Genomic DNA, 27,671 nt, shown 5'->3' with positions numbered 1-27,671 from the left:
CCGGGTTGCTCTGCGTCAGGACGTAGACAGCCATAACTCAGCTTTCACGCTTTTCCACTTGAGAGTTTTCATTTACCATCCGAACCACATCGTCATATGTGACTTCAGGCAGGTTGCGGAGAGATTTGGTCCAGCAGTATCTATCGGACTCCGCCATTGTAAAAAGCTAACCGGAAGAGCCGTATCCCTACTAAAAGACGTACTTCCGGTCTTCAATTTTTTCGTGACATAGGCCTATTGCGACTATTTCACGCAATTCTGACTTTATAAAATTGCGACTTTATTTCACGCAATTCTGATCTTTATATCTCAGAATTGCGAGATGTAAACTCGCAATTGTGAGATAAAAAGTCGCAATTATCTTTTAAAATGTTTGTGGCGGAAACAAGCTTCCATACATAACTGTCAAAAAGACAGAGTAAAAAATGTAGCTAGATTAGTCAGACGCACTAATTGTCTACTTAATTCTTAAATGACAAGGCAACCAGTGTATATCCACATACATTTTATAGTTCATAAGTATGCATTGCATACAGTAAGTATTCATACCCTTTTCTGGGACACTTGAAAGTTAGCTCACAGGAGCATTCCAAATTCACATACAGAGGTAACTACACTTCAAGTGGAGTTAACCTTTGCAAATTCAACTGAATGGGTATAATTCGGAAAGGCGCACATCTCAATAAGAGGTCTAACAGCTGAAAATGCATATCAAAGCAAAAACCAAGCCATGCGGTCAAAAGAACTGCCTATAGAGCTCAGAGACAGGATTGTATCAAGACACATATCTGGGGATGACTACAAAATAAATTATGTTGTATTGAAGGTTCACAGAAGCATGTAGCCTCCATTATCCTTAAATGGATGAAGTTTGGAACAACCAGGGCTCTTCCTAGAGCTGACCTCCTGGCCAAACTGAGCAATTGATGGAGAAGGGCCTTGGTTAGAGTGCGGACCAAGAAGCTGATGGTCACTCTACTTAAGCTCCATGATCATTTATGAAGATGCGAGAAATTTACAGGACACTTCACCGATCTCAGCTTTATGACAGAGTGGCCAGACTAAAGCCTCTCCTCAGTGAAGACACATGAAAACCCCCTTGGAATTAGCAAAAAAAAAAAAAAAAACACCTAAAGGACTCTCTCAGAATGTGACAAAAACAAGATTCTCTGGCCTGGCGAACCTCAGTTACAAGCATCATGTAAGGAGAAAACCAGGCAATGCTCATCACCTGCACGATACTGTACCATCCCAACAGTAAAATGTGGTGGTAGCAGCATCATGCTGTGGGGGTGTTTTTCAGAGGCAGGGACTGGCAACCTGTTGGAGTAGAAGGAAAGCTCAACGATACAAAATATAGAGTTAGCCTTAATAAAAAACCTAGTCCAGAGCATTCAGAACCTCAGACTGGGCAGGCCCTCTAACAGGACAATGACCCTAGGCACACAGCTAAGACAATGCAAGAGCGGTTTATGGGCAACTTTGTGAATGTCCTTGAATGGCCCAGCCAGAGGCTTGAACCCAATCGATCAACTCTGGAGTAACCTGAAAATGGCTGTTCAGTGTCCACCGATGGTCCCCATCCAACCTGACAGTGCTTGAGAGGATCTGAGGAGAAGGATGGCAGAAAAATCGCTAAAAGCAGATGTGGAAAGCTTGTCACATCATACCCAAAAAGGCTGTAAAGGTGCTTTAACTATACATAAGTATTTAAACTCTTAACTCAGTGTTATGCACTTATTTCAGTTTTTCTTTTCTAATAAATTTGCAAAGTTGTCACAGATGGATTGATTTTTAAATTTGTCATTATGGACCCTTTGTTGCATATGCTAAGTTATAAATCTGGGCTTGGCTTTGTCATGATGAGGAATGGCCTGTAGATTGATGTGAAAACATGCATGTTCAATGTATGAATGATCAACCTCAAAGCAATAACATCTCTAGGCACGCAAGAACTCACAAAGGTTTGACTCAGCTACTTCATTTTGGTGGCATACCAGCTGCTCAATACAACACCCCTCGGCATCTCCAACATGTGGTTTTAATCCACACGTTTCACACAAATTGCCAACACTGTCAGTCTCAGACAGAAACCAGTTACCAGCCACTTTAGAGTAGTTTGATAATTGCCAGTTATTTGTGTGTCAAATTTCCCACAACTGCGAAAAGACCAGAGAAAAGTCACATTGTGTGTGATAAAATGTACTACACTCATGATATTGTTTCTGCTTTATATCAAATATGCTGTCTACCCATCAATTACAATGAGATGCATAATCTAAAATAAAAGAGAAAAAAATTAGAGCAATTTAACCTGCTACCAAATATTTTACATGACACGATTACAAAAAAAACTCTTTAAATGTGAAGCATATCACTTAGCAACATACTGCATAAATGACTGTTTTCACACAGATCTCCTAAAACACTCCTCCACGGCTGCCATTGGTCAGTCAAACAGATAGCTATGCCCCAAACTAACACCATTGACTGAGTCACTGTTGCTATGCCAGGCTGACCAGGATTCTCCAACAAATAAAGCAACGTTTGGAAAGCACCACGGAGTCACAGTTTTTAAACTTCAAAGAATGTATTCTAGAAATTGCTTACTTACAAACATCTCTGCATATTAAGCTTGCAAAAACGTAATTATTTAATCTTAGAATGCAATCTGATATGCTATGTTCTGAGCCTTTGCATGCTTATGTGTAATATTGCTTTTACACAACAGTACAATAAAAAAGAAGTTAATAGACCGTAGTCAGGTTAGGCGCTAAATTAAATTGAATGCAGATGAAAACGAGGCTGTTAGGGATAGATCGCGTAATCTTTGGAGTTTTCGTCTACTGAATTTTTTTTTTTCAGAAAGAAGTTAACAGCTGAACAATCAGAATTGCTGTACAATGGACAGTACAGTCCTGTCCAGTCCAGTCCAGCACTGTATTCTATCCCTCTCATCCTTGTTTTCTCAAGGAGAAATTTTTTAAAGGTACTAACCTGTCCCAGACTATAGGTCTATACAATGAAATAGTTCCAAACAAAGCTACAGCAGAATTATCCAGCAAACATTCAGTAGTTGAGTTTTGTTACTGAATGAATCCATGTTGAATGAATGATTCAATGACTCGCTCATGAAGACAGTCACATGTTTTGTTTGCTGAATGAATCAGTGACTGTATCCGAAAGCTTAGGCAGTTGATTTGTTGCCTCGCTGCCCTACAGGCAATGACTTTGCAGGCAGCGTTCGCACATGAAGGTACCTCATGAAACTGATTTCAGACAGACTTCTGAGCAGACTTCTTAAGCACTTTTTATTTTACAATATCTCTTTACATAAAAAAAAAAAAAAAAAAAAATTCTACTTATAATTTCCTAGAATTTTGTTATTTTATAACCCAACTAATTACTCATCCGGGATTTCCAATAAGTTGCACGTAAGGGGAAAAAAGTAGCATGATTCTTTCTGCCAGTCAGGCTGCAGCAGAGAAGCTGTATACAGTGTTGCAAGAATCGCCGAAAATTCTGTGAAATGAACACAGCCCCTTAAGTTAAGGAAAAGGTAGTGGGTGGGCTTACATTTCCATGACACGCTGGACAACAACGGGACAGTTGGGTTTAGGAAAAGAAGAACGGGACGACGGTTGGGTTTAGGAAAAGAAGAACGGGACGTTTGGGTTTAGTAAAAGAACAACGGGACGGTTGGGTTTAGGAAAAAAAGAACGGGATGGTTGGGTTTAGGAAACTTGACACGTGGGACACGATCCCCGGTCTCCTGGGTGAAAGTTCTGTGTTGTTTGACCCATCCACCACCCCAACCAACTGGATTTTCTGCCTTTCATACTACTCGCTACCGTAGTCGCTCTTTTAACACTACGGAATCGTGCTGACCATCATGAAAAAAACAAACAAACAGATAAACGTGTCCGTGTACACGAATAAAAAGATTCAATTACATGACCATTTCACGAACTGCCGTGAGACTGGGCTGGTCTGTCAGGGTGGGGGGTGTGGCATCACGATGATTGGTCAGCCATTGGCACAACCCTAACTACAATATAAATTTCTCACTAAAAATTACATCAAAAGTGGAAAATGTTGGTCAAGAACATACATTTACACACAAACTGACCACCAACTGCAACTTTCAGACGGCATTTTTTAGCGTAGCTGTCACAGAATTTAACACAATGAATTGTGGGATATCAAAGACAGCAAAGCATCCTCCGAAGGCAGAATTTTTAAGCTTTTGGACACAGCCAGTGTTTTTGAACAAATCAATAAATCACCCAAAGACAAGTCACTTGTTGCCACCTACTGTTGTGATGATGGAACTTACAGAAAACATAACTAAGCAAAACATTTTCAAATCAGGAATAATATCTGAAAATAGAGATGCACTGATTGCAAATTTCTTGGCCGATTCTGTACACCATTGTCTGTAACGATATTAAAAAAATGTTCGATATAGACCTTATGCGCCAGAGAAACAATCTTTAGAATATTGTCTTTTAACTTCCGTTTTTGCTGTCGCTCTGTATATTTCTATGGCATTGCTGTCCAGGAGTAATTAGCTTTTGAAGTGGATTTACTTAATGTAAAGTTAACGAAAGTTATCATGAGGACTGTAATGTTTAAAGCAGATGTCTTAACAAATGTCAGTCGACCAGGAAGATTTTAAAACGAGCCGTTCATTCATAAATACGCAAGATCACTGTGAAAATACAGGCCGAAAGACAAAAGGCAACGAGTGCAGCGCTGAAAAGGGGCGGGGCTACATAAGGTCTATAGCGCTCGATATTTTCATTAAAATGCGCGCGCATCTCTGGCGCAACCACCACAACTTTGCCCAACATCAAATGGCAAACGTGATGAAAGCGGAACGAAACTGAGCAACTCATTGTTTTGTGCTTCACGGACCGTTTATCAGTTTGGACTATCAATGTCGGTGCAGCACGAGCCGATCTTGATCAAGCGACACTGTTTCTACACACTGCTGGAGATCCAATCTGAGCATTTGAATTCGCCACTGAAGTAATAACATAGCTGTGAGATCCAGTGATAAGCATTCAAATTTTTCCGTTATTAACGGATCAAACAGCGCTGACGTGGAAAACAGGAGAAACATTGTGCCATGAATGAACTAGTTATAGGCTTTAAAGGAACACGCCGACTTTTTGGGACTTTAGCTTATTCACCGTATCCCCAGAGTTAAATAACTCCATACATACCCTTTTCATATCCGTGCGTGCCGTAACTCTGTGTGACGCACCCACCGCTAGCCTAGCTTAGCACAAAGACTGGAGGTAAATGGCTCCAGCTAGCATACTGCTCCCAATAAGTGACAAAATAACACCAACATTTTCCTATTTACATGTTGTGATTTGTAATAGTCACAGCATGTACAAATAACAAGGTCACATGTGAGACAGCCATCTTCTAACCTTATACATACTGGGAACTATATTCTCAGAAGGCGAAGCACTGCTACTTGGGCGGAGTGACATCTTTTTCCAGCACTTCAAAACTAAAATATTATTATATTTAAATGTTATTTTTAATGTGATGAACAAAACATTATTTGTTCATCCTTCAAAGATTACCCCCATTTATAAAACTAAAAGTTTTAAGATGTAGGAAAACTTATTTAAAAATATTTTTTTTCTTCTTTTTTTAAATCAAGGAAATTTCTCAGGCATTTCTTTCTTTTTGCTTTATCGAAAACGTATCGAACCGAACCATGAATGTTGTGAACCATTACACCCCTACTTATTACAGATGTTTTTGAAAGTTAAATTCAAACTTTTCTACTGCTAAAAAAAAAGAAAAAAAAAAGGTTATAAAAAAGTCAATAATTATCAATACCAAACAATTTTGGTACTTGCGACTCACAAGCTGCTTGAGACTGAGAGGCGCGCGCACAGTGCGCTTTTGATCTGAGCAACAAACCTGCAGGAATGAGTAAAATTATGTGCAATGCAAGCACTTTTTACCGGAGTGAATGAGATGAGTGAGTGAGAGGAGGCGGGTGTGTGTCACTTCACCATCTGAGAGAAGAGAGCAAGAACCGCAGCTGACGTTAGCTGACGTAGCAAAGCATCCTCCGAAGGCAGAATTTTTAAGCTTTTGGACACAGCCAGTGTTTTTGAACAAATCAATAAATCACCCAAAGACAAGTCACTTGTTGCCACCTACTGTTGTGATGATGGAACTTACAGAAAACATAACTAAGCAAAACATTTTCAAATCAGGAATAATATCTGAAAATAGAGATGCACTGATTGCAAATTTCTTGGCCGATTCTGTACACCATTATCTGTAACGATATTAAAAAAATGTTCGATATAGACCTTATGCGCCAGAGAAACAATCTTTAGAATATTGTCTTTTAACTTCCGTTTTTGCTGTCGCTCTGTATATTTCTATGGCATTGCTGTCCAGGAGTAATTAGCTTTTGAAGTGGATTTACTTAATGTAAAGTTAACGAAAGTTATCATGAGGACTGTAATGTTTAAAGCAGATGTCTTAACAAATGTCAGTCGACCAGGAAGATTTTAAAATGAGCCGTTCATTCATAAATACGCAAGATCACTGTGAAAATACAGGCCGAAAGACAAAAGGCAACGAGTGCAGCGCTGAAAAGGGGCGGGGCTACATAAGGTCTATAGCGCTCGATATTTTCATTAAAATGCGCGCGCATCTCTGGCGCAACCACCACAACTTTGCCCAACATCAAATGGCAAACGTGATGAAAGCAGAACGAAACTGAGCAACTCATTGTTTTGTGCTTCACGGACCGTTTATCAGTTTGGACTATCAATGTCGGTGCAGCACGAGCCGATCTTGATCAAGCGACACTGTTTCTACACACTGCTGGAGATCCAATCTGAGCATTTGAATTCGCCACTGAAGTAATAACATAGCTGTGAGATCCAGTGATAAGCATTCAAATTTCTCCGTTATTAACGGATCAAACAGCGCTGACGTGGAAAACAGGAGAAACATTGTGCCATGAATGAACTAGTTATAGGCTTTAAAGGAACACGCCGACTTTTTGGGACTTTAGCTTATTCACCGTATCCCCAGAGTTAAATAACTCCATACATACCCTTTTCATATCCGTGCGTGCCGTAACTCTGTGTGACGCACCCACCGCTAGCCTAGCTTAGCACAAAGACTGGAGGTAAATGGCTCCAGCTAGCATACTGCTCCCAATAAGTGACAAAATAACACCAACATTTTCCTATTTACATGTTGTGATTTGTAATAGTCACAGCATGTACAAATAACAAGGTCACATGTGAGACAGCCATCTTCTAACCTTATACATACTGGGAACTATATTCTCAGAAGGCGAAGCACTGCTACTTGGGCGGAGTGACATCTTTTTCCAGCACTTCAAAACTAAAATATTATTATATTTAAATGTTATTTTTAATGTGATGAACAAAACATTATTTGTTCATCCTTCAAAGATTACCCCCATTTATAAAACTAAAAGTTTTAAGATGTAGGAAAACTTATTTAAAAATATTTTTTTTCTTCTTTTTTTAAATCAAGGAAATTTCTCAGGCATTTCTTTCTTTTTGCTTTATCGAAAACGTATCGAACCGAACCATGAATGTTGTGAACCATTACACCCCTACTTATTACAGATGTTTTTGAAAGTTAAATTCAAACTTTTCTACTGCTAAAAAAAAAGAAAAAAAAAAGGTTATAAAAAAGTCAATAATTATCAATACCAAACAATTTTGGTACTTGCGACTCACAAGCTGCTTGAGACTGAGAGGCGCGCGCACAGTGCGCTTTTGATCTGAGCAACAAACCTGCAGGAATGAGTAAAATTATGTGCAATGCAAGCACTTTTTACCGGAGTGAATGAGATGAGTGAGTGAGAGGAGGCGGGTGTGTGTCACTTCACCATCTGAGAGAAGAGAGCAAGAACCGCAGCTGACGTTAGCTGACGTAGCAAAGCATCCTCCGAAGGCAGAATTTTTAAGCTTTTGGACACAGCCAGTGTTTTTGAACAAATCAATAAATCACCCAAAGACAAGTCACTTGTTGCCACCTACTGTTGTGATGATGGAACTTACAGAAAACATAACTAAGCAAAACATTTTCAAATCAGGAATAATATCTGAAAATAGAGATGCACTGATTGCAAATTTCTTGGCCGATTCTGTACACCATTATCTGTAACGATATTAAAAAAATGTTCGATATAGACCTTATGCGCCAGAGAAACAATCTTTAGAATATTGTCTTTTAACTTCCGTTTTTGCTGTCGCTCTGTATATTTCTATGGCATTGCTGTCCAGGAGTAATTAGCTTTTGAAGTGGATTTACTTAATGTAAAGTTAACGAAAGTTATCATGAGGACTGTAATGTTTAAAGCAGATGTCTTAACAAATGTCAGTCGACCAGGAAGATTTTAAAATGAGCCGTTCATTCATAAATACGCAAGATCACTGTGAAAATACAGGCCGAAAGACAAAAGGCAACGAGTGCAGCGCTGAAAAGGGGCGGGGCTACATAAGGTCTATAGCGCTCGATATTTTCATTAAAATGCGCGCGCATCTCTGGCGCAACCACCACAACTTTGCCCAACATCAAATGGCAAACGTGATGAAAGCAGAACGAAACTGAGCAACTCATTGTTTTGTGCTTCACGGACCGTTTATCAGTTTGGACTATCAATGTCGGTGCAGCACGAGCCGATCTTGATCAAGCGACACTGTTTCTACACACTGCTGGAGATCCAATCTGAGCATTTGAATTCGCCACTGAAGTAATAACATAGCTGTGAGATCCAGTGATAAGCATTCAAATTTCTCCGTTATTAACGGATCAAACAACGCTGACGTGGAAAACAGGAGAAACATTGTGCCATGAATGAACTAGTTATAGGCTTTAAAGGAACACGCCGACTTTTTGGGACTTTAGCTTATTCACCGTATCCCCAGAGTTAAATAACTCCATACATACCCTTTTCATATCCGTGCGTGCCGTAACTCTGTGTGACGCACCCACCGCTAGCCTAGCTTAGCACAAAGACTGGAGGTAAATGGCTCCAGCTAGCATACTGCTCCCAATAAGTGACAAAATAACACCAACATTTTCCTATTTACATGTTGTGATTTGTAATAGTCACAGCATGTACAAATAACAAGGTCACATGTGAGACAGCCATCTTCTAACCTTATACATACTGGGAACTATATTCTCAGAAGGCGAAGCACTGCTACTTGGGCGGAGTGACATCTTTTTCCAGCACTTCAAAACTAAAATATTATTATATTTAAATGTTATTTTTAATGTGATGAACAAAACATTATTTGTTCATCCTTCAAAGATTACCCCCATTTATAAAACTAAAAGTTTTAAGATGTAGGAAAACTTATTTAAAAAAAATTTTTTTCTTCTTTTTTTAAATCAAGGAAATTTCTCAGGCATTTCTTTCTTTTTGCTTTATCGAAAACGTATCGAACCGAACCATGAATGTTGTGAACCATTACACCCCTACTTATTACAGATGTTTTTGAAAGTTAAATTAAAACTTTTCTACTGCAAAAAAAAAAAGAAAAAAAAGTTATAAAAAAAGTCAATAATTATCAATACCAAACGATTTTGGTACTTGCGACTCACAAGCTGCTTGAGACTGAGAGGCGCGCGCACAGTGCGCTTTTGATCTGAGCAACAAACCTGCAGGAATGAGTAAAATTATGTGCAATGCAAGCACTTTTTACCGGAGTGAATGAGATGAGTGAGTGAGAGGAGGCGGGTGTGTGTCACTTCACCATCTGAGAGAAGAGAGCAAGAACCGCAGCTGACGTTATTGCCCGTGCAAAATTTGGCCCAGATGCAGTTGACATGATTGCGAACAAGTCCAAAATTGATTTTATGGCCTGTCAGATATAGGCTACTTTTTCTAATACTCATGTCAAAAATGAATAATAAATCAATAAACTGAAATCACTTTTTCTGGGGTTTTCTAAGCAATAGATCAAAATCTATTTTCTTCTAAATTTAAAAGGTTTTCTATCAAATGAGACCATGTACTTGATGACACTTTTTTGTAGAGCTATAAGCCATTACTTTCAAGTATGCCAATTAGACATGAAATCATTAAAAATGCCTTCAGGGTGTAAGGAGTCAACAGAAAGCTTACACATTATATAAAACTTGAATGATTGGAATCTGTATCTGTATCGGCCGATCATATGATAAGAAATCGGCAATCTGTATCGGCTGCAAAAATCCTGATCTGAACATCCCTAATCTTTTCTCCTTATAAAGTCTCTGGCCATATATATACAGTGAAAAATGGTTCTTGATAAAAAAGACCCAAGAACCTCAGGTGCTGCAAAGAACCACCGAAGAACATTTATTGGTGGTGCTGGTGGTTTTTCAAAAATCTGCAAACTTAATTATTACACATCACTGTGTAAACATCAGCCATAACTTAGCAACCACACAGCAATGCTCTTGCAGCCAACCACAAAAACTAGCATTGTGGTAACAAGTTTTGCACAGACACACTAAAATCCAATTATAAGTTTTCCACACACAGTAAATACTCTTTATAGTGTGTTTTTATAGTTTTACTGCATTATCATACAGTTGTATGCGTGTTTCATCTACTATTGCACTACACAGCACTGAACAATTACCACCATGATTGTGCAGCGATAAAGAAGTGTGAATCCTGAATCTGGACCTCATCCTCAAGACAATGACCTACCAAAGACAGGACAATTTAAGGGAGTGGTCTGCCTGAGGCGGTCTCCGTTTTGACCCGGTAGGACGGGAAGAGCCGGAGGAGATCGAGATGATTTAAAGCTCTTCTCCAAGACGTGCTGACAAGGTTAGAGGGTCAACACAGACATTAACAGGTCAGTGTGTGGCCCACTTGGGGACAATTACTCCTGGCCGCGGCTAAGTGGACACTTGATTGAACACGACAGTGCTGGGAATGCGCCATCCCTATAGATAACAATTCTAAGGACCATTTAGGATAAAAAGCCCTTGTGATACGCGCCTTTACGGCTCAAATTCATCTTTCTTTGCGCTTTTAAAAAAGAATGCTGGCAGTGTGATCGAGGGGTTATTCTCTGGGCAGAAGGAAGAGAAACATTAGAGAGAGCTTGCATCCTTTGATGCTTTCAGAGAGATCACACAAGAGCAAATACAAGGTGAGGGGGTTGCTCGAGGAATCCATGAGATGGTTTATCTCAGTTTAGAAGATTGTTTCCCTTATCACGCTGAGCCTGTTAATATGTTTTGATTGTTTTGTTTGGGTTTATAGTCGATAACAAGCTGCGATATAATTAAATTCCAAAGGAGAATCCACAGCATTTAAATTTTGATAATTGAGGTTATATGCACATCCAATTATTGCTGTTATTTGTAAGGTGCTAAAACAATCAATTTTACTGCCTGTAAAAAAAATAATAAAAAAAACTCTTTGGCTTGATTTTACACACTGGCATCTTACAGTACAGAGGAGTGATTGCAAAATCGAATGCAAACGGACAGATTCAAACCGCTCTCCAATTTGCCGCTTGTTTAGAAAAGCCCAAACTGGACCACAATCTAGACAGCCAACTTTATTATACTAAAATTTCTCTTTTTCTAACTGAATATTAATGCAACACACCAACAAATATCTCTCCACAGACATGCTCTCTTTCTTTTTTGAGAAAGCAGACTTTCAATAAACTGTTAAAACTAGATTACTAAACTGGCTCCCTTTCAATTCATTAGTTGGAATTTTAAATAAAATTAGTCACACTCTACATGAAGTTCAACTGAAACTTGTTTGAAATAAAGAGGAATTTACTGAATTGTAATGGAAAGAAAATCAACACATGTAATGCATTCTTGAAAATGAAGTGTTCTTCCATCCTGGTCCAAGTCCAACTATTTATTGAATATGATGTGATGTATAAACTAAATACAAATCCATCTATTTCAACATTCAAATTCTGCAGTTCAAACCTTTGTATTCAAGGGATTTGTGCAACCGAAAATGTTCTGTTTGTAAAACTATAACGTTACAAAATGTAACAGGCTGCCAATGGGGTAAAAATTGTGATATGCAGTGTGAGCGTTTGTTTAGTAAAAAGCATGAGAAATGAAAACAAGGTCTTTGGGTTGTTGTAAGCTGAGCTTGTATTGCGAGGGAATCGGGGCTATGGATTGTTGGATTGTTTACTTAAGTCTTGGCAGCAGAAAATCATCTCCACATTGTCCTGCTCCTGCTGTCGGCTCGGGCAGCATCGATTGCAGCTGTAGCACGTTAGGGAGATGCAGAGGACACAGTTCACTTAAGCCCGGACGCACGCTGTACAAGTTTTGACAAATTTTGAGAATGATAAGAGATTCCTGTAACACTTCTTTTTTGTATATTTTCCAGGCAAAGCATTGCCAATATCAGCATTGTACCATTTCAATTTAGTTTGTCAATAAGGATGTCAAAACATGACATGACTGATGTGAAGTAAAACAACCAAACAACACTGTTAATCGTGACCAAATTCAACAAAGACGTATATCGCACTGACCGGCATAAAAGCCGTAGCCTTTACCCAAGATTTCACTGGGAACATTTCGCACAATGGCAGAAAATAAGAGGTTGGGTTGGAAGGTGAAAGTGAGAAAAGGATAGACAAAGCGGAAAGAAAAGGAGAGATAAATAAATAGGTATCGAAAGGGGATGCCGATGGAGTGAAAAGAGAGAGAAAACACCATGGCATTGTCTTCCACACCTCCTAAAAATAGAATTTTGTTCAAAAAGACTATAGAGCGAGAGAGGTGAAAAAAAAAAATCACTTATCCAAGTGCTCGCTGGACTATCCCATTACCACGAGAGCCCAACTACAGACATTTCGCTTTACCACAGCTCAAGCAAAGCCGAGACACTTGGAAGTGATGTACTTGCAAGGAAGCGAGCTGAGGAAGCAAGCGTCTCTTTTTACCTCTCTCTCCTCCGCCCTCATTAACTGGGCTCCTTTCCAATTCATTTAGGAAGCCCCGAGAGCCTGCCTTCCCCTGGAATTTACCGAAATGACACAACATTAGCAGATTTGCATATGCAAAACGGGTCAAGCAACAGGCACTCGCTGCTCAATTGACCTATTGCTTGTTGTGGCAAGCCGAGTTATTCCCGCGGAACAATTCTGTAACCAAGTGGGCGTCATGCGAGTGCCATCTGGGTAACACTTATTTAAGGCTGGCAGAAGTCCCGTGGCAGCCCGCCTGGCGAGGAGGAGGAAAAGGGGAATAAATTGCATCATTTACTTGACATCCATTTGCCGTCGTGCCCGTTTAAAACCCATGACTAAATAATTTGGTTATTCGACTGCCAGTTACCACTGTCATCCAAATGGTGCGGTGCACGCGACAAACAGCAAGACTGTCAAACGCACTGATAAAGGACAGGCCTGTGATGTTTAACCACACCAAAATGCAGAAGCATATTTACATCTGGCAATCTATTTTTACAAAAGACTTTTTTAAGGATGGTACTTTCTATGTTACTGAATTATGACAACAAAAACATTTTTATCCAAGCAAGCGGTTCTGAAATTGCAGAATAAAGGAGAACCATCTAAACTTAAGGAGAATAGTAATTCTCAATAATGATAACTTCAGATGTCATATCTTTTATGCTTAGGAATTCATTTGTATGAAATTGAATTGAATTGAAATTTAATGTTTGTATTATTTTGTGAAGCGACCCTGGGTTCTTGAAAGGCACTATAAAAAATAAACATTATTATTATTTATTATTATTATTTGGTTGTATTTGGAATTGATTGTAGAAGCTGTACTCCATTTTTACTGCTAGATCTGCTGACTTTTTTAGAGCAAATGCAAAACGGTGACACATAGACCAAAATGGGTTATTATTGGCTGATTGGGGTGATCAATTGCCCATATAATGCAAATATATGTAATAATTCTCAAAAAAAAAAAAAATCGTTCAATGCTGATGATCTCAAAATATATAAATATGGGCTGATATATCAGTAGAAAAAAGAAATGTGTGGGAAAAAAAAGGCCATTTAAGTAGCATTAAAATCCATTTTAAATGAAAAAGAGCTTGTGTAACAAGAATAAGTATGAAGTTTCTTACTGTTTCAGAAGGTAGAAATTGACAGGTGATCGTAGACTGTATGCTTAAATCCCTTTAGTCTCGTTGAGGAGTCTGAAACCACAAATATACAACAATCAACAGTCAATGTTGCAGGACTGAGGAATATGATTTTATTTCATGACTTTACCATCAATCAAGAAAAAAAAAAAAGGTTCCACAATCTGAATTCAATTTAGGTTGACATTTGGTTTTGAATATGGATCCATTTTTCATTAATCAAAGTGTAATTTGCTCTAACCATTACACTAAATCATAGCAAAAAAAAAAAAAAGTGTATTGTACCAATAAACTGCAAGTGATAAACCCTCCTGAAAGTATCCATTTAATCACTGTAAACAATTGTATATCTAGTACACAGAAATGCACTCAAAATTCCCATATCGCCGCTATGATATTAAATCAAAAGATTGATTCTCTCATTTTCGAGCTTCGAAGTTCACTCGGCATTGGCCAATTGATCAATCCACGCTTCAGAAGATCGTAGGCTACATTATGCTCATTCATAACATCAAAATGCTTTTAGAGAAATATCCAGTAATCCCCAAGTACATTTCTCAGGCCTCTTTCTCAACACTTCGCTCTGCACTAGAAAAACAAAGAACCAACAAATGGTGCTCTGTTACAGAGTTTGATTTTTTCTTTAGAGCTTGGATATCACCACCTGTTTGACAAAGTACAGATTTTTGTCAGGAACTTTCTGGACCTGAAATAAATGTTGGAGCATCTTTCAAACAGCTTCTTGAAGTGAGGTTACAATGACTCAAAATTATTCACTTTCAGTCAGTTTCTCAAAGCGGCAAGCAAAAAAGGCCGTATGTTATCGCTTTCATGTGAACGAGGCAGGTTTGCTACCGAGTTGAGCGTTTAAGATAATTGCCGTGCTTTCATAATGATCCATCAGATGAGACCTTACATATCAAATAAACAAGCAACACGTCAATTAAGACCACCAAAATTGCTTCGAAGTTCAAACCAGCAAATAGGCCACATTTTGGTATAAACACACATACATATAGTTGTAAACAGAAGATCAAAGAAAAGTTCCATCGTTTCTTTTTTTTTTCTCCTTTGAATTCATTTGAACATTCAATTGGAAAAAAAGAAACCTTCTCGAAAACTAATTAACATGCATGCTATGATAAGGTAATTAGTACTCGAGCCGGTTTCCTGATTAAACATACTCTAATTGAGAGCATGCTGCTATTGAGAGGGAGGAAAAACTCGATTCCCTTGGAGGGCACTTAAATGATGTCCCTTTAACAAACACGTAAGCAGAGACAAAACGTCTCAAAGGCTGAGACAAAACGCACATTAATTACCAGTCAACAATATCACAATCTACTCTATCCTTTTCCAAATATGTTTCTCCTCTGTTTTGAAAGTATTCTTCAAGCATTGTAAATCATTTTCAGAACTTGGCAAGTGATTAAAATAGAAGAAGAAGAAGGAGAAGGAGAAGGAGAAGGAGAAGGAGAAGGAGAAGGAGAAGGAGAAGGAGAAGGAGAAGGAAAAGGAAAAGGAGAAGGAGAAGGAGAAGGAGAAGGAAAAGAAGAAGAAGAAGAAGAAGAAGAAGAAGAAGAAGAAGAAGAAGAAGAAGAAGAAGAAGAAGAAGAAGAAGAAGAAGAAGAAGAAGAAGAAGAAGAAGAAGAAGAAGAAGAAGAAGAAGAAATATATATTATTATTATTAAAATAAAACAATATATTCATAAAATATAAAAGAATACATATAAATCTAAATATTTATTTTCTAACATACAGTCTATAATTATATCTATTCATCATATTTGCTTTGGAGCAAATCTGAACTACTGGCCGTGAAGTATGGATCTGAGATCATACCAAAGTCAAGAGCCAACAATGTGAAAAAGTTTTGAATGTCTAACGTGTCATGATAAGGCAATCAGTGAAGTTTAGATTTATCATATACATTTCTGTTATTTAGTGCAGCAACACTGCTCTGATTTCAGAAGTGCAAGAAAGGTTATGATGTGTAAATTCTGAACTGACTCGGTATGAAAAATGGTGTGAAGGTCTCCATAGCCAGCGGAGTTCATGTTAAAGCATATGGCTCAGAGTTTTTGTACTTGCGCATGTCTTGTGCAATGTAAAAAAAAAAAAAAAAAAAAAAAAAAAAAAAAAACATTGCTGTTGTGAAATCTGCTAATTATACACTACCGGTCAAAAGTTTTAGATCGGTAAGATTTTTTATGTTTTTAAAAGAAGTCTCTTCTGCTCACCATGGCTGCATTTATTTGATAACAAAAATTATTAAAAAAAAAGTATTATTGTGAAATATTATGACAATTTAAAATTATTGTTATTATTCTATTTTAATATATTTTAAACTGTAATTTATTCCTGTGATCAAAGCTGAGTTTTCAGCATCATTACTCCAGTCTTCAATGTCACATGATCCTTCAGAAATCACTCTAATATGATGAGCTGATGATCAAAAAACCTTCGTTATTATTATCAATGTTGAAAACAGTCGTGTACACATTTTTTTCAAAATTCTTTGATGAATAGAAAGTTCAAAAGAACAGCATTTATTTAAAATAGACTCTTTTCTAACATTATAAATGTCTTTACTGTAACTTTACAGTTTAACTGTACAGTTTATCCTTGATGAATAAAAGTATTGATTTATTTTATTTCTTTCCCCAAAAAATTAAATTAAAATTCTTACTGACACCAAACTTTTGAACGGTAGAGTTAAATGTTACAAAAGCTCTAGATTTCAGATAAATGCTGTTCTTTTGAACTTTCTATTCATCATAGCATCATGAAATAAAAATTTAAAAAACGGTTTTCAACATTGATAATAATCATAAATGTTTCTTGATCATCAAATCATCATATTAGAGTGATTTCTGAAGGATCATGTGACATTGAAGACTGGAGTAATGATGCTGAAAATACAATGTCGGAAGTTTAAAATCATTGGTTACCCGTAAGCCAATCACATAACGTTTGGTTATGGCGTGTGTTATGCGCATGCTCAGCCGCATCTAACTTCCACTGTAAACACATGTATGATGCGAAAACAAAACCATCGAGCGAAATACCGGGGTGAACATGGCTGTGAACGACTTTTGCAGATTATGTGAAGTAAATCTACGCATCCACGGTACAATCAGCATCTACGTCACGGCTCTCAGCCCACCCTCTGTTCGTTGATTGGCCGGCTGTTTTCAGGCCGGAGGAAAACGGAAAGCTATTACGCTTTCTCAGACTGAATACAGAAGCGAAATGAAATTGAGCGGAAGTAGGAAGTCTGACGTAGTCAGGCTAAGAAATCTTACCGATCTAAAACTTTTGACCGGTAGTGTATATGTCGCCAAGATGATATTTTCAAGCTTATAAAGTTATATCAAAATTGAGTTTTGATAATATCAGATAAAATGGGTTGAAAATTATCTTGAAAAAAGAAATATGTCAACCGGTAGAGATTTTGGACTATCGACTATCGTGGTTAAGCTCACGTGATGTTATCGTGCTGCACCGTCATGAAAGCGTATTATTTGAATCTGTTTTTAAGCCTTACGGTTTAAAAAACATTGATTTTAAACCGTTCAAGCGCAATAAGCAGTGAAAAAGGGACTCAATTGGTATAACGAACGAGACCGTTTCAGAGCGCACACACCTGAAATGCTTGCACATAAACTGAATTCTTTTTGGTGCCTTATTGGGCTTGAATGGTCAAATAAACACACGTATGTGCCAAAATGCCCGTCTTTGTGAGTAATCTTGTTAACACCGTCATTTAGGTCTTAAGTGAAAGCAAACAGTTGAGAAAGAAAACACTTGTGTCTTAGGGTGACCACCTGTCCCGCATTTTACAGTTGTAGCTAGAGTTCCAATATCTTGACTGTTCCAATATGGCGGACGGCTTACGTATAGCGGCCCATAGAAAAAGCCATTAATGAGACATCCATGTATATTTCTGCTGATGACGACTGCATAGGCGAAGAAAAGGAACCAGTGTAGATGACATCAAATCTCATAAATATAGCTACAACAGCCAGGACTGCTTCTAGACTCGTACTGGATAACATCCAGATTAAACCTGCCAGATCCAACAAAAACAAAAGTTCAAGATGAACTGAATCTGGTAAAGACATTTATTGTTTGCATAGTCTAATAAAGGAAAATAAACAAGGCGCTACTTAAAGGCCCCGTGAACCGGAAGTTGCAAACGACTTTTCTCCAGTGTTGTGACGTATTTACAAGTGAAACAGAATATTGAACAGAGGGCATGGTTTTACTTTAGCGCTCCTCCTCTCCATCTCTGCTCATAGCAGACTAGTGCGTTCACACCGCCACCGGCGAGAGCGTCAAAGTGGCCGGAAGTCATTCATTTTCAATGAGAGCCGACGGCGAGCTCCGGCGAGTTCGGCGGCAACCAATCAGAATGTAGAAGTCCTCCGCCAAAGAGGATTCCAGAGAACGCAAATGTAAACATTGGTCTACTTCGAACTACGTCAGAGCGTCCCCGAATCTTTCTCCGGCGTCGTTGGCAGGGCGGCGAGAGCGAATTTTGCCGCTCTCGCCGGCGGTGAGAACGTTGTGAACGTACAGTAACGCCGGCTCTCATTGAAAATGAATGACTTCCAGCCACTTTGACGCTCTCGCCGGCGGCGATGTGAACGCACAGTCAAGGGGAGTGGTTAAAGCGTTTTCAACCCAAGCCGTCCAACTGACGTCATCAGAAAAGGAACACCATTCCAGACCGGAAGTAACTTTTCAGATTTTGATTAAAGATTACCACGGCAAACTTTTTTTTTTCTGTGTATTAACTTGCACATATTAATTGTTCACCACAAGACTAGTAATATGCGCTGACAAAGTAAATAGGGTCAATTTTGATTTCATGTCGACTTTAAGGAAATTTATTTTAGTATAAAATGTGATTTTTTTCTATACTAGCCTGTTATTCAGTTCATTATACAGTAGTAGGGCTGCACAATTAATCGAATTTCTAATCGTGATTACGATTACGGATGCCACGATTACGTAATCGTTCAAAGCCGCGATTAAAAAAAAGAAAAAAAAAGAAGCCGCTTACATTATTCTGCGTGGTGTGTTTTGAGCATGTTACCTTATGAGAGGCAACCACGATACTTCAGAGAACCCAGCACAATAGGAACTACCAGAGACTTAAGTGTATGCTGAAATAAAAAGTCTCTCAGGAAAAATCAATAATTTTGACCCATACAATGTATTGTTGGCTATTGCCACAAATATATCCTGTGCGACTTGTGACTGTTTTTGTGATCCAGGGTCACTAATGATTTGCTGCTCAAGAAACACTTCTGATTATTATCAATGTTCATATTTTTGTGGAAACTGTGATACATTTTATATGTCAGGATTATTTGATGAATAGAAAGTTCAAAAGAACAACATTTATTTGAAATAGAATCTTTCGTAACATTATAGCTATTATTACATTATTTTCGTAACATTATTATCTTTACTGTCACTTTTTATCAACTGAATGTGTCCTTGATTAATAAAAGTATTAATTACTTTAAAAAACTATTGACCCCAAATGTTGCCTGTATACAATAATTTATGAAATAATTTATATCTATAACATTATTATTTGTTAGAAAGAAATTCTAAGTCAAGTTAAAAGAAATGGTGCACTTGTGTTTGTGATGTGATTTTATAAAAATAAAAAAAAGTTTATGTTCAGGAAAATTCTGTGAAATTTGTATGAAATCTGGTTTAAATAAAAAAAAATTGTATAAAATGTATTGTTCATTGATCTCTTTAAATAGATTTTTAACTATATAAGGTCTTCGTGTCATTTGGAGCGACCACTTATCATGTGGTGCGACCAATAAAAGCAATCACTGTATTAAATGTAAAATAAAATATCTTATTTCTGTGGCTGAAATATAAATCACTGATACAGTATGCTTTAGTAAATGATATTTTTAAAACATTTATATCAGTTTTATGTGATTTACAGGAAAAGTAAGTCTGTTAACTAGATTTAAGAAGGCAACTCAGAAATTATAGAACAAAAAACGAGATCATTATTTACAAAAACTCAAAAGAAATGCAAAACTTGGTTTCTAAACACTTTAATTACTAAGAACTTGTAAAAAAAATGTTTAAGCATGTTAAGGAAATTAATTAATTTTAAGATAAATCACGGTCGCACCACATGACATTTTTTAAGGCTATGGACAATTCATCTAGATGAAAAAACACTAAAATCACTTAAATGAAATTTTTTAAATGAATTTAGGTGTACACAACATCCTTAATGTTTGAACAATTGCAACAGGTATTTTTTTTTTTTTGTATTTTAAAATTGACCTGTCGAAAATCCTTATACGTCATTGACCCAAAAACATATGTTGTCATAACTTAATGATCATATATTTTTTTTACAGTGTAAAAAGGTGGGTCGCGGCTTGATGACCATGGGGAAATGTGGGTCCCATGGCCAAACTATTCAAAACATCATTCAATGTAAATTGTGGTAATCGTAATTGATTACAATTCAAGGGAATAATCGACTATTATGATTTTTGTCATAATCGTGCAGCCCTGTACAGTAGTCAACATTTGAAGTGGATCAAAAACTTTCATCAAAGTTATACATGAATTTTGAACAATACCCGTTCTTGTCTTAGGACAACTTTGATGAACTTTGATTCACTTCAAATGTTGACTACTGTATTATCAATTCAACCTGGGCAAATTGAGTCCCAGTCACAGAACCGGTCACAATTAACAAAGCTTATTGGCGATTTAAAACGTTATCATTCAATATGATTCCAAATAGTCTTTCCAACTAATAAAAATCAATTACATAGTATAATAGAAGTACATTTATCTCACACACATTTCCCACAAATTGCACAAAATCAATAACCAGGTGGTCACCCTAATGTGTATCAGTATATTAGATCAGTGCATTCGGTCTTAAAGTGACAGCAGCCTAATATATGTGCTGCCGTCTATGTCATTAATGTTAATCAAACAAATTCATTGCTCTTGACAGAATCACTTTTGTAACTTTAATAAGAATACATTTATTTATTATTTATCCTTTATTTTACAAGGATAGTCCCATTGAGATATAAAATCTCTTCTTCCAGGGAGTCCTGTATATAAATGTATATTTAATTTACACAGTGAAGACTATGTAGTGTTTTTGTACATTTGATTACACAATTTTTGTAGTATTTTTATAGACCTGCTGTATCTAGTGCTAGCAGTTTTTCAGGTAGGTCTACTTCATTTGTATCTTTGTTCTATAGTAGTTTCTTTGATCCTATTTGATCACTGTTTATTTAATTTTCAATGAGCTTGAGTTTTCATTTTTTATTTAAATTTTTACTTATGTTAGTTAGGCTAGTATTAGTTTTTTTGTGATTGGTGATGAGATTTATGAAATATCAACTTTCAATATCATAATTTTGAAGCAAAAATAACTATATTGTCATAAATCATTTTTGTAAAATAAAATGACTCATATCGAGATATAAGATTTTGGTCATATCGCCCAGCCCCAACTAATTTTTTTTTTTTTTTTTTTTTTAAATGTAGATATAAAAATAATAAAAATATATCAAACCTAAAATGAATAAAATGTATCTAATTAATTCATTTTTATGGGTAAAAATCTGATTCTGAACTTCTGGGTAAACCAATCAAGCAGAACTCTTGTATATTACATCAGATTTAAAAATAAAAAAATAAAAATCACACAAGAAATGAAAACCACTGTATGCAGTTCTTGCATGCCGTAGCTTTTCCAGCTGTTTCTTTTTGAACTAACAATATCAATGCCAATTTTTGCACAGAAAGAATGAGGGAAAGAATTCTTGCACATTATGCATGACATAAATGTCAACAAATGCAATGATTCGAATTCCTGGAAAGAGCAGCATCTATACTGCTTAAGGATTCAGAAATTCAGGCATTGGCTGCTGCTCTTCAGCTCTTCGGGGCTAGATCAGTGAGAAACTGATCCAACGAGCTGATCCCAGCTCAGCTGTCAACTTCACAGCTGGCATAAAGGGACTTGTGAGTATCACACCATTTCAACATTTAATCCAGCCTCTAATCCGATCCATTTGGATTTACAATCCAATAAAAGGACATACAAGATGACTATAGCTAGAAGTCAACAATTTCTCTTTACTGTACATTGATCACTAAAACATTTTTGCATTGATTCAAACTCTTTTCATTCAATTTTAGTACATTGTTTTGAATATAAATACAGTCATACATTTGGGCAGAAGTGAATGAATTTAAGTTTCACATCATCTTAAAAACATTTGATCTAAAGGCTCATGCTTACATTAAAAAAAAAATAAAAAAAACTTTGGCAGATAAATGTGAATGATGCTAAATATGAAAATAATTGCATTAGTTGGTACGAATATTGAAGGAAAAGCAGCTGTCAAATGTCCAGGATAAATAGATACAACTTTAATACCATTTAAAAAGCATCCCAGATGGCACCTCAGTTGAAATCTAGATACGGGTGGCAGTTTTGATGATTCTTATACAATAAAAAAATAAAAATAAATTGTCACTTACAATCCCATACTTCCATTAGTGATATTTATAATTTTAATGATTTTACTATTATTCTAAAATGTAAATAAATAAATGTGAAAGAAAGAAAGAAAGAATCATCACATTTTCACCCAAAAACTTATTTATATTCACTAGGTGAGATATTTAAAAAGAAAAAAAGTGGCAACTTCCAGTCCACTTGTATAATTTTCAACTGCCTGCAAGTACACAAATGATAAAGTACCTGGATTCCTCAGTGTGACTTTGAGGTGACAACAACAACAAGCTATAATTAACTTATAAAAAAAACTTATCGCCGCACGCTGACAGCGTTCAGAGTTGCCATAGAAACAAGAACCTGGCTGCATCCTCAGCCTAAGCCGTCCAGCGACTGGCCAACGGCCTGGCTTCTCTAGCCAGGCAACCCAGCATGAAAGCCACACGCTAAAGAGACACAACAGCTGCCCCGAACACACAGCAAGACACGGGACGCGGCAACCTCTTTCCCACGTTATGATTCAGACATCACAACTTCAAGCATTATTCGGTGAGCTGTCTTTAACCTCTACGATTCTCAGATTTCAGTTCATTTAAATACACTTTACCTCAGTGAAGATGTTAAAAACCTTTCTGTGCCATAACCACCACACACATCTGACTCATCATGATCTTCTGAACGATTGCGAGTAAATCTGAAAATACTAGCTTTGGAATGAAAAATTTGCACGCTTTTCCTGTAATACCATGACGGAGTAACATTACGCACAAATCTATTTTTGGAATCTGAAAAAGTATATATGGGGAAAGAAAATACAGCATGGAGGCATAAGATTTGTATTTTTCTACTACAGGTACTTGGTGTGTACAGTAGTGCGCTCCCATCATGAAACGGATGAAATAACTCAGGCTCTCCTGCTGTTGAGCATCAAGGCCGAAAAGTTGTATAGAAAAGTTCAGCCAGTGCTTTTAATCCTGGGTCAGTCTGCGTTTGCAGAGGTCCATTTCTGCATAAGTGATCTCACTCTCTCTCTCTCTCTCTCTCTCTCTCTCTCTCTGCCCTTCTCTTTGTCTCTCCCTCTCAGGCAGCTCATGACAACGGCCCAGCAGCAGCACTGTTTGATCTCCAGTGTTTTCCTTAATCTGGGTTGTCAAGGTTCGCTTGTTGGAGGCTGTTTACTTTACTTCTCCTACCCAAAAAAAAAAAAAGCATTTTTTTTTTTTTTTCGTCTTCTCCTTCCCTCAGACAATGACTAACCCAAAGAACTGAGCCTTACCAATGCTGGGTGCTAAAGCTGCTGCTGCTGCTTTCCCATTTAAAAGTGTGATTTGAAAAGACGTTTAAAAGTTACATTTATGTGAATCAATGAGGGGAAAAAATGGTTATGGTAAATAATACAATTAATGATTAGTAATTTCAGTTTATTCCCTTTAATAATAATAACAACATACACAAACAAATGCAAAAAGCAACATTTCTTATTCTTTTCCACTTTCAAAATAAAAATCTGCACTTACTGATTTACATCTGGATCCATTGAATGTGTGCAAACAGATAAATAATATAAAATATAACATTGTAAAATATGTTAAATAATTGTAAGTACGATGTAGAAATATTCTGTTTATTTAATTTGTGAATGTTTAAACAACAGAATGTAATATTTAAATTATATATTTAGTAAAAAAAAAAAAAAAAACGATAGTGGGAGCAAATATAGTATTTATATAGTATTTAATATAGTATTAATATAGTATAGTATATAGTATATAAATAAAGTTTTTAATTATAATAACAAAACTGACATATTACTAAACGAAAAGAGCTACTTTTATTGTGTTGAAGTACAAGACAGCTAACGTTACATACAATTTAAAAGTTTATTTCCTGCACTTTTTCAAACTTTTGTATTTTATTATGTAGCCTAAATGTAGGCTATTTATCCACCGGTTGTGTGGTTCACATTCAGAAAGTACGAGCTAAGGCACATTTATCTCGAACACTTGTTACAACACAGTGATGCTGAAAACCAATTTTACTCGAGCTGCACTTCGGCTGTGTCTCCATTTCAAACCCTGAGACGAGACAGCGTTTATGGAACTCACAGGCGCGTTCGGACGTTCATAACCCATATGATGCTCAAAATGCTGTCTAACTAGGCAGCTCACTAGGTTTTGAAACACAGCCTGCTCTTGCTGAACACTTAATTCTGAACGCTTCTGCTCTGAACTCCATAACTCAACCGGATGATAAGTAACGTTACTGCACTGAGCTTTTTTTTAATGCACGGGGGAAACCGTCGCGATATTCTCAACAGATTTATTTTGCACTGTTAACGTTATATTTAACTCCAAACCAAGAGATGCACCAGTAGAAGTTTGTTTGTGGTTGAGGGAACACGTGGGGAAAAGCCCCCTATACAACACTGAACACCGAAAGAAATCTCGGCTCGCAAACTTTTACGCCATCGATAGCAGCGAATCGCGATTTCAATAACTTTGTTTTTACGCATCACGTCACACCAGGGCTGTCACACATATGTAACGATATGTTGTTTACACACACACAAAAAAAAAACGAACAGCGTAACTTGCTAGCTAAAGAGCTAAGTTCTGAAAAGTACTTAAAGACTACAAATAAAATGCATCGCCCGGACAGTAGTTATTATACACGCGAACAATAATGTTGTGTGTTAATTTGCTCATTACGCCAATATTGCTTAAAAACAATAAGGCAACAATTAGATAACAAAGACAAACTGTGTCCATATTGTGCCCTAAAATGTTGCAGAATGCAGGAGGTGAATGAACTTACCGGGGTTTGACAGGGACGAGATAGACACGGAAATTTGTGCACGATAACAAATTCAACTCTTCACGCGATCTTGTATACCATGAGCGCGTGCTATTAAACGCACTGTAAATAACCAACAAATATATCACTCCGCCAGCGGTACTAACTTCAGCTGCAAACACTGGACTGGGAGCAACGCCGCAGTTTCGAGCCCGTTTCACGCCGCCTTTCTACACGGAGCTGCTTCGTATGTTATTACAGTTTATTGCGCCTTTGCTCACACACAGAAAAGAGAGAGAATCGCGGATTTGGATGTTGTTATTTTTTGATGTTCTACGCCCGTGACGTCATATCCACATCCACCTGCTGTAAACAACATTCATTGCAGATCTTTGCGCTGCAAAACAAAAGTGTGTCAAAAAAAGTCCGAGATATGCTACGTGAGTTACATAGAAAATAGGATAACCTTTTTTTCACGGTTGACATAATTCTAATAATTTTTGCTTGCTAGTTTGGTAGTTGCAACTGATGTAAATGCAGAATTTCTGTCTGTCTTTTCCTCGAAATTGTCCAGTGAAGCAAGACAAGGTGGGGGGTGAAAGTTCAGGAGAAGGACAACCCATAAGAAGGGAAGTGCAGAGAGTGTGGGGATTTAATAGTCTAAATATCAACATACTAGTGTCTATTAACAGTGGTTATAACCAGATTTAGGCGTAACTAAATTCACAATTCTCATAATATTAGCCTATACCAGTGGCGTAGGTTTGATTTTGAAATTGGTGGGGACGGGGACATCAATATAAATATATTTTAAGTTTTGATCGAAATTATTGCTAAGGATATATCAGTGTCACTGGATATTGGTAGGGACACGTCCCTAGCGTCCCTACTAAATTCTACGCCCCTGGCCTATACTATATTACAATATTCACTTAAGTTTCCTGGAACTAATCAATAAAGGTAGCACAAAATATTTTATATTAAAATGTAAATACATGTATAAGGGTATAATATATGTATAAACTGCAACTCAAACATGTATACATAAATTATGTATATATAGCTGATATGAAATACTTTTATATATAGGCTAGATACATACCCAAAAGTATTTCATATCAGCTAATACATTTCAAGAGGAATCCCAAAAGTGAGCAGGGAACAGAGTTGTTGTATAGGTGTGAAGTAAACCTTATATAAACTTATATAATTAGATAACCCGTTAAAAAAAATGTTTTAGAAAAAAAAAGGCTATAATCATTGGTCAGTTCTGTAGGCCGGTTAGCATTCAGTGTGAGCAGCACTCATCTAAGATCTTGGAATAAGGGAGAGATCTGACTGTCCTTGATCAAGGACTGAAATGCACAGTAATTTTTGAAAGAAGCTTAATGTTGCTTTATGGGCCCAAGTTGAGGTGTTTCACGGATATAGAGCGCCACCCTCTGGAATAGTGTGTCTCCTGCAGACACTTGGAGCTAAATTTATAGTTTTGTCATAAAATAAATGCATAGGGAAACATTGGTTGCTAGAGATAAAAAGAATATTAATAGTTATAGTGAAAGTAATAACAGTTAATTAACAGTGGAAAATGAGTTCAAATTATTTCAGTCAAAAATTACATTTGTATCATAAAATAATTTTATCCAGTGAATTATAAGTAATCTGGGACTTTTTTTTTTTTTTTTTTTTTTTTACTTCAATCACTTGACAAGCCAATTAGAATATGGCAATGTTATTTTTTATTATAGTTTTATTAATATTTTTAATTATCTTTTAGTTTTATATTTTGAGTTTTCCTGTTAATTTTAATTACATTTTTAGTCATTTCATTGTGTGCTTTTGTCATTCTTACATTTCATAACATTGCTATTTACTGTTGCGTTATTTATTTATCTCAGTTTTAATTTTGATTTATTTCACTTAATAATTTTAGTGCTTAAACTTACTTCAGTTTATTGCCAAGGAAACATTTCTAATTTTCATTTAGTTTAAGTTTTTCAAATAATATTTATTTTAAATAATATAATAATATTTAATCATATTAAATATTATTTAATTGTATTTAATATTATAAATATTTAATATTATAAATATTATTTAATTTAATTTTATAAGAGAATAATATATAATAATATTTTATTTCAGCTTTTGTTTCAATTAACAGAAATGTTTTTT

At 36.6% G+C, this 27,671-nt stretch overlaps 1 protein-coding gene across 7 annotated transcripts in view; it reads right to left on the bottom strand.

Moving 5' to 3' along the window:
• The window catches only part of foxp1b (forkhead box P1b), a 196,968-nt gene extending 171,180 nt beyond the window's left edge, over window positions 1-25,788 (bottom strand). For 3 of the 7 annotated variants that reach the window (XM_084129447.1, XM_084129442.1, XM_084129449.1), the window contains exons 1-2: window positions 25,518-25,786; window positions 14,135-14,206 (exon numbers count right to left, since the gene is read on the bottom strand). The gene's annotated coding sequence lies outside the window, so the exon portion shown is untranslated. Of the gene's footprint in view, window positions 1-14,134; window positions 14,207-25,517 lie in introns of all 7 variants that reach the window. The other 4 variants (XM_084129443.1, XM_084129454.1, XM_084129453.1 and 1 more) reach the window with 2 other exon arrangements.
• Window positions 25,789-27,671: the final 1,883 nt, after the last annotated feature.

The sequence above is a fragment of the Abramis brama genome (assembly GCF_963993115.1).
Source record: "Abramis brama genome assembly, chromosome: 11".
NCBI classification, from domain to species: domain Eukaryota; kingdom Metazoa; phylum Chordata; class Actinopteri; order Cypriniformes; family Leuciscidae; genus Abramis; species Abramis brama.
The sequence above is the reverse complement of the archived record's forward strand: the minus strand, read 5'-3'. Positions and strand labels throughout refer to the sequence as shown.